Source organism: Electrophorus electricus, chromosome 10 (assembly GCF_013358815.1).
Source record: "Electrophorus electricus isolate fEleEle1 chromosome 10, fEleEle1.pri, whole genome shotgun sequence".
Lineage (NCBI taxonomy): Eukaryota > Metazoa > Chordata > Actinopteri > Gymnotiformes > Gymnotidae > Electrophorus > Electrophorus electricus.
Genome location: NC_049544.1, coordinates 23,740,390 through 23,749,555, shown reverse-complemented (window position 1 = coordinate 23,749,555; position 9,166 = coordinate 23,740,390). Strand labels below are relative to the sequence as shown.

The 9,166-nt window shown below is 42.4% G+C and overlaps 1 long non-coding RNA gene across 1 annotated transcript; it reads left to right on the top strand.

Moving 5' to 3' along the window:
- Positions 1 to 6,969: 6,969 nt before the first annotated feature.
- LOC113582155 lies at positions 6,970 to 8,552 on the top strand. Its single transcript, XR_003411127.2, has 4 exons — positions 6,970 to 7,257; positions 7,380 to 7,444; positions 7,833 to 7,914; positions 8,246 to 8,552. It is a non-coding gene; the product is annotated as an uncharacterized LOC113582155 (long non-coding RNA).
- Positions 8,553 to 9,166: the final 614 nt, after the last annotated feature.

Genomic DNA, 9,166 nt, shown 5'->3' with positions numbered 1-9,166 from the left:
TTGTGTCAGAACTGGTCATGCACAGAAGTAAACATGTCTTTGATACATTTCATAACGTGTAGTGTTATGTGTTATTCTTGATTGTTTTTCTGTGTCGGCTAGATTAAACCGAGGTGTTTGGCAGATTTAGCTCTAAATTACACCTGGCTCTTTATGTCAGAAATCACAGAGATTATTTATTTTGTTTTATACATTGAACCCTATAACCTCTCAATTCCCTCAAAAAAGTATGTGTTGTTTAAATACTGATCAGGACCAGAATATCACAGGAAAAAAAGTAATTTGTAAAAACAATTTATCTAGCATTAAAAATAAAAACTAGCCATGATAACTACGTTTTTGGTCAGTATACGCGTGTCAGAGGACTACTTGACAGAAATGCCTGTTGACTTATAATACTGACATCTGTGCTTAACAGAGCTTTATTCGTACGGCATTTGCATTGAGGTGGAGGTGACCTTTGACCTTCTCAGGGCTGGGCAGATTGGTGTGATCTGATTCTTCCATGGAGTGGAGCCCCTGTACAAGCCTCGCTGTTAAACAGGCACGTTGTCTGTTCCATTTACACCTGCCATAACTTCCTGTCCTGGACAAGACATGCATGAAGACCGGAGCATTACAGTTTAAAAGTCAGCGATGTTTTTATACCCATAGGAAGCTTCTGTGTGTGTGTGTGTGTGTGTGTGTGTATGTGTGTGTGTTTCATTCTTTATGTTCTCTCCAGGTCTTGGTTAAAGTACAAGCTGTGTAGCAGGTTGGGTTAGCATCAGGCAGAGGAAACTCGTAAGCCCAGAGGGCCAAGTGTCTCTCAGCAAACACACACACACACACACACACACACACACACACACCAGACCCAGCTGGGGACAGGGTGCGACACCAGGACAGAGAGGACATGTTTTGCCTGAGGGTGATATGTCCCGGCTGTTTTTACACTTAACAATCAATAATGGCAAACAATGTGATCACACTTCACATTTGCATGTTCACCATGACATTAATGCACTGGTACTTCTTCAGGACTGCCTGGACTCTTCTTCAGGGGTTTGCAATACATAGTACCTTCTGGACAATCGCTGTTTACAAACGGAATGGATCTGGTTGCCAGTGGGTGAATGTCGCTATTCATAGTTTGCATTGCACAAGTTAAATTTTAAAAACCATTTCACTGTGTGCATAGAATAATCGATATGAATTTCAAGCCTAATCTGATTAACGAGCTACTCACTAACTAACCTTTCAAGGTGCAGAGTCACTATTTATCCTAACATGAACACTCTTTAGAAACCATTAAATATGTTTAAAACTGAAATATTTATGAAACCCTGAAGTCGTTGAAGACTAATGTTCATACATCGATAGCATTGTTGATTATTAACAGAATGTAGCATAGAAGGCAGAATGCAAATGAAACATCTAAGTCCTTTTTTTACCAGGCGTCTCCTGGCGACGGTTGCGTCACAGTTACTGGTGTGAAAAAGACCTGAAGCTCAGATCTGAACTCATCACTGCTTAGACACTCCTTCCCCTTAAAACAGATCAAGACTCATTTTAGCACGGAATTCAAATGATCTGAGAAATAGGCCTGTTGCCCTTGGATACGACCCTCTGCTGTGCTAAACTACACATTTGCTCCGGTTTCCAGCAGGCTGGATCTGGTCTGTGAAGACGTTCCAGGTCATTAGAAGTGGCAGGACCCCGAGCGAACTTCAAACATAAACCTCTGACCTCTAATCTTCTCTGTTAAAAGCAGGCTGAGAAAACAGCACAGAACATTTCAGATTTTACTGAGGCTGTTACAAATAAATCAAATAAAGACATATATATATATATATATATATATATATATATATATATATATATATATATATATATATATATATATATATATATATATATATATAGATAGATAGATATAGATAGATAGACAGATCTGTTATTTCTGTGGTTGTCACTTGATTTTCACTTGTGCTGAAGTTAAAGTCAGCAACAAAAAGCCTCACAAATCAATACCACTTAATTGCACAGTACACTTAATTGCAAGGTGAGGCTGTTAGCCAGCGTGGCGCTGCCATACCACCACCTCACTCTGCACACAGGACATGACTGCGCATACAGAGGCTGGGCAGATACGATGTGACCCATGGCTGCTTTGAACAAGAGACATAAAACATGCATGTGAAGGTGAGGCAGACCTAGAGTCACCCCCACCCCCTAGAAACAGGCTCCACACAGCTAGGCCTTTCCCTGTGGACAGAGACCACCTTCCCAGGCAGCCACAGGGTACAGCTGCCACTGACGTTTGCATTGTTCACGTTTGTCTGTGTGTTCCTCAAAGTGCTATAGCAGAATCTAAACACGTGTGTGTGTGTGTGTGTGTGTGTGTGTGTGTGTGTGTGTGCGCACAGAATGAAACAGGCAAAAAATCAATGATTTTCATGTATTTTGTATGACCAACCATGTAAGCACGTATTACCATAACAGAGGTCAGTGCAGAGACTTTTGGTGCCACTCTGAACTCATCCTGTCTCACATGCATCTTTAACCATGAGGCTCCTTGTCCACTTTTTTTTTGCAAAGGTTTCTCGTAAAGCATGCTAGGTATATTCAAAACTCTTCATCTTGCATGTTGACTTGGCCATGGCAGTTTTTTTGAGGGATATGACCAATTTTTGTGTCATACCAGGAATTTGCTTTGATACTTAGGATGTGCAGTACTTGAACGCCAGTATGTCTGAATACACAAAGGCTATACATATAAAGATATATTAAGTATATGTTCAATCCTACATCTTGTCTCATACTTGATGCAAATAATGAGTATTTGGTCATATTGTGAAGGGGGAAATACTACAGACTAAGTACTAAGACTTTGTAGTCTTTAAACACTGAAGCAATTAAAAAAGCACACATCCACAATTCTAATAAATAAAATTAGTGACTAGTCTAAAGTGCAATTGCTGTGCACTGATCTTTATCAGTGGGATTAAGAGCACGGATGAGTGTTTGAATAAACACAGATATATAACAGTGGGATTAGGACATGAATGAGTGTTGAATAAACAAAGATATATAATAGTGGGATTGAGAACATGAATGAGTGTTTGAATAAACACAAATATATAAAAGTGGGATTGAGAACATGAATGAGTGTTTGAATAAACGCAAATATATAACAGTGGGATTGAGAACATGAATGAGTGTTTGAATAAACGCAGATATATAACAGTGGGATTGAGAACATGAATGAGTGTTTGAATAAACACAGATATATAACAGTGGGATTAAGAACATGAATGAGTGTTTGAATAAATACAGATATTTAAGAGTGGGATCAAGAACATGAATGAGTGTTTGAATAAATGCAGATATATAACAGTGGGATTAAGAACATGAATGAGTGTTTGAATAAATACAGATATATAAGAGTGGGATTGAGAACATGAATGAGTGTTTGAATAAACGCAGATATATAACAGTGGGATTGAGAACATGCAGATGGATCTGTATCATGTGGTGAAGGTAGCATGTTGTTGGAATGAGGCTCCCAAACCTGGAAACCCAACACCAGCCAACTGAGGAAGAAGTCTTATAGCATCATAAAAGACATCACACACACACACACACACACACACACACACACACACACACACACACACACACACACACACACACACACACACACATTCAGAAATACAGCACCTACCTATTTATTAAGATTACAATTCAGAACAACCAACATCCTGCAAAAATGTAAAATCAGAACATTTTGACTACAAATCTAATTTTGTTATTTGCTGGGAATGAGGTGTAAATGATGGTAGCAGGATGGTTTATTTACATAAACCAGACAATAAAGACACAGAAACAGACGAAGAAAGACACAGGCTAGTATCAGTGTGGCCGGAGACTTCTGGTAACCACGGCGAGACTCTCTGAGGGAGGCTGAAGTCCAGCACTGGGGACACACAGCTGTGGGATTAAATAACGTTGAGTGGATGAGGAACGGGTGTGAGGGATTAATGATCAGTGTTCTGTGTGTTACTAAGACCGGGAAGTTAACTGAGGTGCGTCGTGACCGGGGGCCGTGATCGGCTCGTGTGCAGGTGTTGTCCTGGCTAGAAGTTTGTCTGCCTGCTGACTGGGATGTGACACCCGAACGACGTCACCTTTAACGTGCTGCTGCTGCTTGCCTTCTCTGGACTGCCTTTGTCACATCTAGAGATGTCATGTAAAGTTTTGTAGCTGGGTATAATAACAATAAAGATTCTGTACTATTCAAATAAAAACATGATCCAAATAACTGGGGAATTTTCCCAGTTGTGGTGCAACTGTTGAACAGTGTGTCTTAGCCTAGAGGTAGAGAATAGAACAGACAACAGAAAGAAAAGCTGACACAATGCTCAGGAAGCAAAACTCAATGCTGTGCATCAGCAGTATGTGGCAATAAACAGTTCTGCAAATTTAACACCTGTGCCAATAAACGACTAAACAAACTGCTTAGCACTCGACGTAGGGCCTTATGGTGAAAACGTTGTGCGGTAAAATCTTCCGCATGTGGATATTTGACAGTTGCTCATTCAGGTAAGTCTCACCTTCCCTGGACCCCACTGAGCGCACGTTTCACTGACAGAAGACTGGAAGAGAAGGAGTTCTCAACACAAGCTGGAACTGAAAATGGCTGAATTACACGCCTGACAGAACATCTCCAGGGAAGATAGCAATGCAGCATCTGCTGATTTCCGTGGGTAGCTGATTTCAGGCAGTCATTGACTGCAAAGAATTTGAAACCAAGTACAATAATGACAATTTAATTAATTAATTAATTCATTCATTCATTCATTCATCTTTTAAACCACTTAATCCATTTCAGGGTCACTGGCAGGCAGAGCCTAGTCCAGTAACACAGGAAACAGGCAGGAACCAACACTGGACATCATACACACACACACACACACACACACACACACACACACACACACACACACACACACACACACACACACACACACACACTCACACACTCTCTCTCTCTCTCTAACACTAATCTCAATTTAAGAAATAAACACTCTTTATTAAAGATCAGTAAGGCCTACCTGTTAACCTCCAAACACTCCATTCTTCTATAAACTGTTACTACTTTTTTATAAATGACTTTGGTCCGAATTAGACTGCTTGGATTTATTGAGGTAATAATTTCATTTAACTAATTAAATAATTATTTTGTTTGAGTTAAATATTTAACATTTTATTCAGATGTAATTGCACACTGAAGCCCACACTAGAATAGTCTATAGTTCCACATTGGTTTTGATGGTCATGTTCTTACTTTAGTCTCTACAGGGTTTCACCTGCGCTATGTAGCTTCACTCTCTTGGTCTCTCTGTCTCTCTGCCAGGGGCCCGACGTCCATGTCCATGTGGCTAGGTAAACATCACAGGATCCATCAGGATCGCCAAACTCTAGCTATGTTTAATACTACCAGCAATAGTTTGCGTTGCATGCTGTGTTTAAAGAACCATTTTAAAATTAACTGCACTCTCATCACGCATTCACTGGTTGCATATCTGCACATGTGCGTGTAACTCCCTCAGCTGCAAGACAGCGTTCATTTTAATTAACACTGGCAGGAGATCGTCAAAATGAAACAGACATATATTATCGCCCCACATCAGCATATAACGGCTTTGTCGCCTTTAGACGTACGGACACGATCAGGTTCTCTGGTTTGATGAATCTCTCCCTGGTATGACGCAGACGCCACCAGCGGCATGGCAAAAATACAAAGAAGATTATCACCTTAATGCTAAATGGCAGCATATATGAGCAGGAGATTGTGTGTCTTTGCTGCGTATTGAGTGACGAGCTGTATGGTCACAGCATTTATGATAACTCTCCCCCGAACGTGAAAGCCTCGGCTGTGAAAGGCTCGGTGTGCCGTGATTGGTATGCACATGCAAAACTGAACCGAACCCATCGCTCTCGATTACTGTGTGCGTGTGCGGAATCCACCTCTTTCCGGTGAGTCCTGCGATTCTCCATCTCTCAGTTAGTAATACAAACTCAGGTGAATTCTGCCACCCAGACAGCTTAGACCCTTTCAAGCTTTAATTCTCCAGTAGGAAACACATCCCCAATCTGACGGAACATTCATGTGGGATTCACGGACTGTGACCACTCAAACGGCTGCTTTCTTGGAGACTCTTTCTCTGCCATATACGCCTTTGCTCATTTTCTTATTTTCATTTTCGGAGATTCTTGGAATGGATTAGTTTCTACTCCCCCCCACAGAGATTTCTCCTGGAAAGTCTTATTAATATATTCTTGGCATGGATCCAGCGACGTGGTCTTAGTTATCTGCAGGGGTGCTGAGCTCCATACGTGAAAGGCTTTGCTAAGACACAAACCACACACACGTGCGAGAGCGAGTTACAGACTAAAACCATGGACAGTGGAAGAGGGTAAACACTTTGGCTTAGCAAACGCCTGCATGAAACACTCCATCTTGTTTTGGGGAAAGTAGCTCATGAAAGGATGGGGTATATGCAATCTTTTCATACTTTCATGTTTAATTTAAGAAACCAAAGGGTACAAACAAAAATAAACAAGAAAAAAAAATTCCTTTGGAAATTTGTACAGTTCATTTTTGGTAACCCTGAGATACAAACAAGAATAAACACACACAAGCACACGCGCGCACGCACGCACGCACACACACACACACACACACACACACACACACACACACACACACACACACACACACACATATATATATATATATATATATATATATATATATATATATACAGACATTCAGATAAGATTCTAAGAATACTAAGAATGCTCTGGACCAGTTAAAAATACCATTAACAAATAGCAGTTACAAGTACCAGTTTCCAATAGCGGTTCAGTGCCTTTCCTGAAGCCGGAACACTATTACAGCTGCCGGTCCCGTTAACTTGCGGCTATGGCGTTTGATTGATGGACGCCCATTGACCTCGTCTTGGCGGTGCGCGCGTAATCTGTCCGCCACGCCGGCGGGGAAGGCAGACAGATCAGTAGGGCCTAACGCGGTCGTTCCTCTCATTTCCCACTGCTGCGAGGCCCTGCTGACTCGAGCTCTGCCGTGCATGCGGGCTGGCAGCACGTGGATGCCCGTGGAGATGTGTGGCCTTGGACCGTTTACGGAGCCTCTCATGGCCTGCCTGCCATATTCGGATATTTGGTGTCTGCATCCGTCTTAGTTAAGGCACAGTGAGTGGGACGTGATGCGTGGCTGTGTGAGCATGGAGAAATTATGGATGCTGCAGCTCTACCACGGTTGCTGTTGAACTCTGGATCTTCTCCTCTTTTTTCTTTCTTTCTTCTTGTTTTAGAAGCTTTGCAGGTCGACTGTCTCCCATCAGTCAGTATCAAGTGGCTCCTAACTGAGGCTGACCTGGTAATAACTCCCTGCCTTTCTCTCTCTAATGTGTGAGTGCACTTACCTAGTGTGGTTAAGGTGAAGAAATAGGGATTTAGAGAGATAGAGAGATTGTGTGTGTGTGTGTGTGTGTGTGTGTGTGTGTGTGTGCGTGCGCGCGCATGTATGAGAGGCTTTTTAGGGCGAAACCATTGAAACACTTGCGCACACACACTCTACCTGCACATACATATGAAACACTTGCACATACATATTTCACATAAATAGCCAACTACTTACATTTGCATATGATAACTTACACTTGCATATACACACACATGCACATTCAGTCACTCGTGCATAAACACAGAGTTTAACTATGCTTGTGTGTATGTGTGTGGCTGTGTGTGTGTAAAACAATTTTCAGTGTGCCCGGAAGTTAATTTCATTGTAACAGGAAGGCAGATACTCTGACCCACCATGTCCACACAGGAGACGGAGCCTTCCAGGTGACGCTCACTCAAAAACAGAAACATCACTTTGCTGTAAATGTGTCAGGAATTAGGAGCAAAGACCACCAGCTGTTTCGTTGTAAATAGTGTAAACTGTGACAACATTGGTGATGTTTTTTTTTTACCCTCTGTCAGGTTAATTAACCCTTTCACACAGCACTGACAATGTGAAAAAAATCATGTTGTGATACCATAGTACATATAATACAAGGTACAGAGAGGTACAGCAGCACTAGCTGAGTCTCCTCTCTGCTATTAAACGGAGATTAACCGTACAGGCGAGTGAGTGTCCCTGACAGTAATCCATTAATATCACTTTCTGCTGTAGACGTGACTCCACTCTGTTCATGAGTACCAATCCAGAACGGAAGCAGACAGAAGATCACCACCAGAACCGACGACATGCCAGCAACCCAACAAACTATGGCAGCCACAGCAACACAGGACCGTGGACCGTGGATATGCTTATCTCTGTGGATGGACAGACAGAGGGATAGGCAAACAAACAAACAAACAAACAAACCTTCCAGTAATAAACTGATTTCAGTCACAGAAGCGTCATCGTCTAAAACAAGTCATAAATACACTACCCACGTCTGGACACTTTATCTCTTTTAGGCATTGAAGCTCCATTTCGTTCAGTGGCGAAAAATCTCCTCCATCGGCTGTAACGTGCGTGCAGCGCTGTCAAACCCGTCTCTCTCTCTCTCTCTCTCTCTCTCTCTCTCTCCCTCTCTCTCTCTCTCTCTCTGTCTCTCTCTGTCTCTCTCTCTGTCTCTCTCTGTCTCTCTCTCTCTCTGTCTCTCTCTCTGTCTCTCTCTCTGTCTCTGTCTCTCTCTCTCTCTCTGTCTCTCTCTCTCTCTCTCTGTCTTTCTCTCTGTCTCTCTCTCTCTCTCTCTCTCTCTCTCTCTCTCTCTCTCTCTCTCTCTCTCTGTCTCTCTCTCTCTCTCTCTCTCTCTCTGCTGCCAGCTTCAGCATACCTCACTCTGTTCACTCTCAGACATTTCGGGTAAAGCTGGCCGCCTGTCAGAGGTGCAGACTCAATCTGCTCATCTTCCCGGCTCAGCTGGAAAACGCCATTCCTTCTTCTCTTGTGCTATTTTCCATTTTTCATTTTATCTTCCAACTTCAATTATTTTTTGTCGTCCCTAACCCTGTGTCTGAAGATCCATCTGCCTGGCGCTGTGTAACCCCTGCCCCGACTCGACACACCTGCTCTAGATGAAGTTCTCCTGCTTCTGGAGATCCA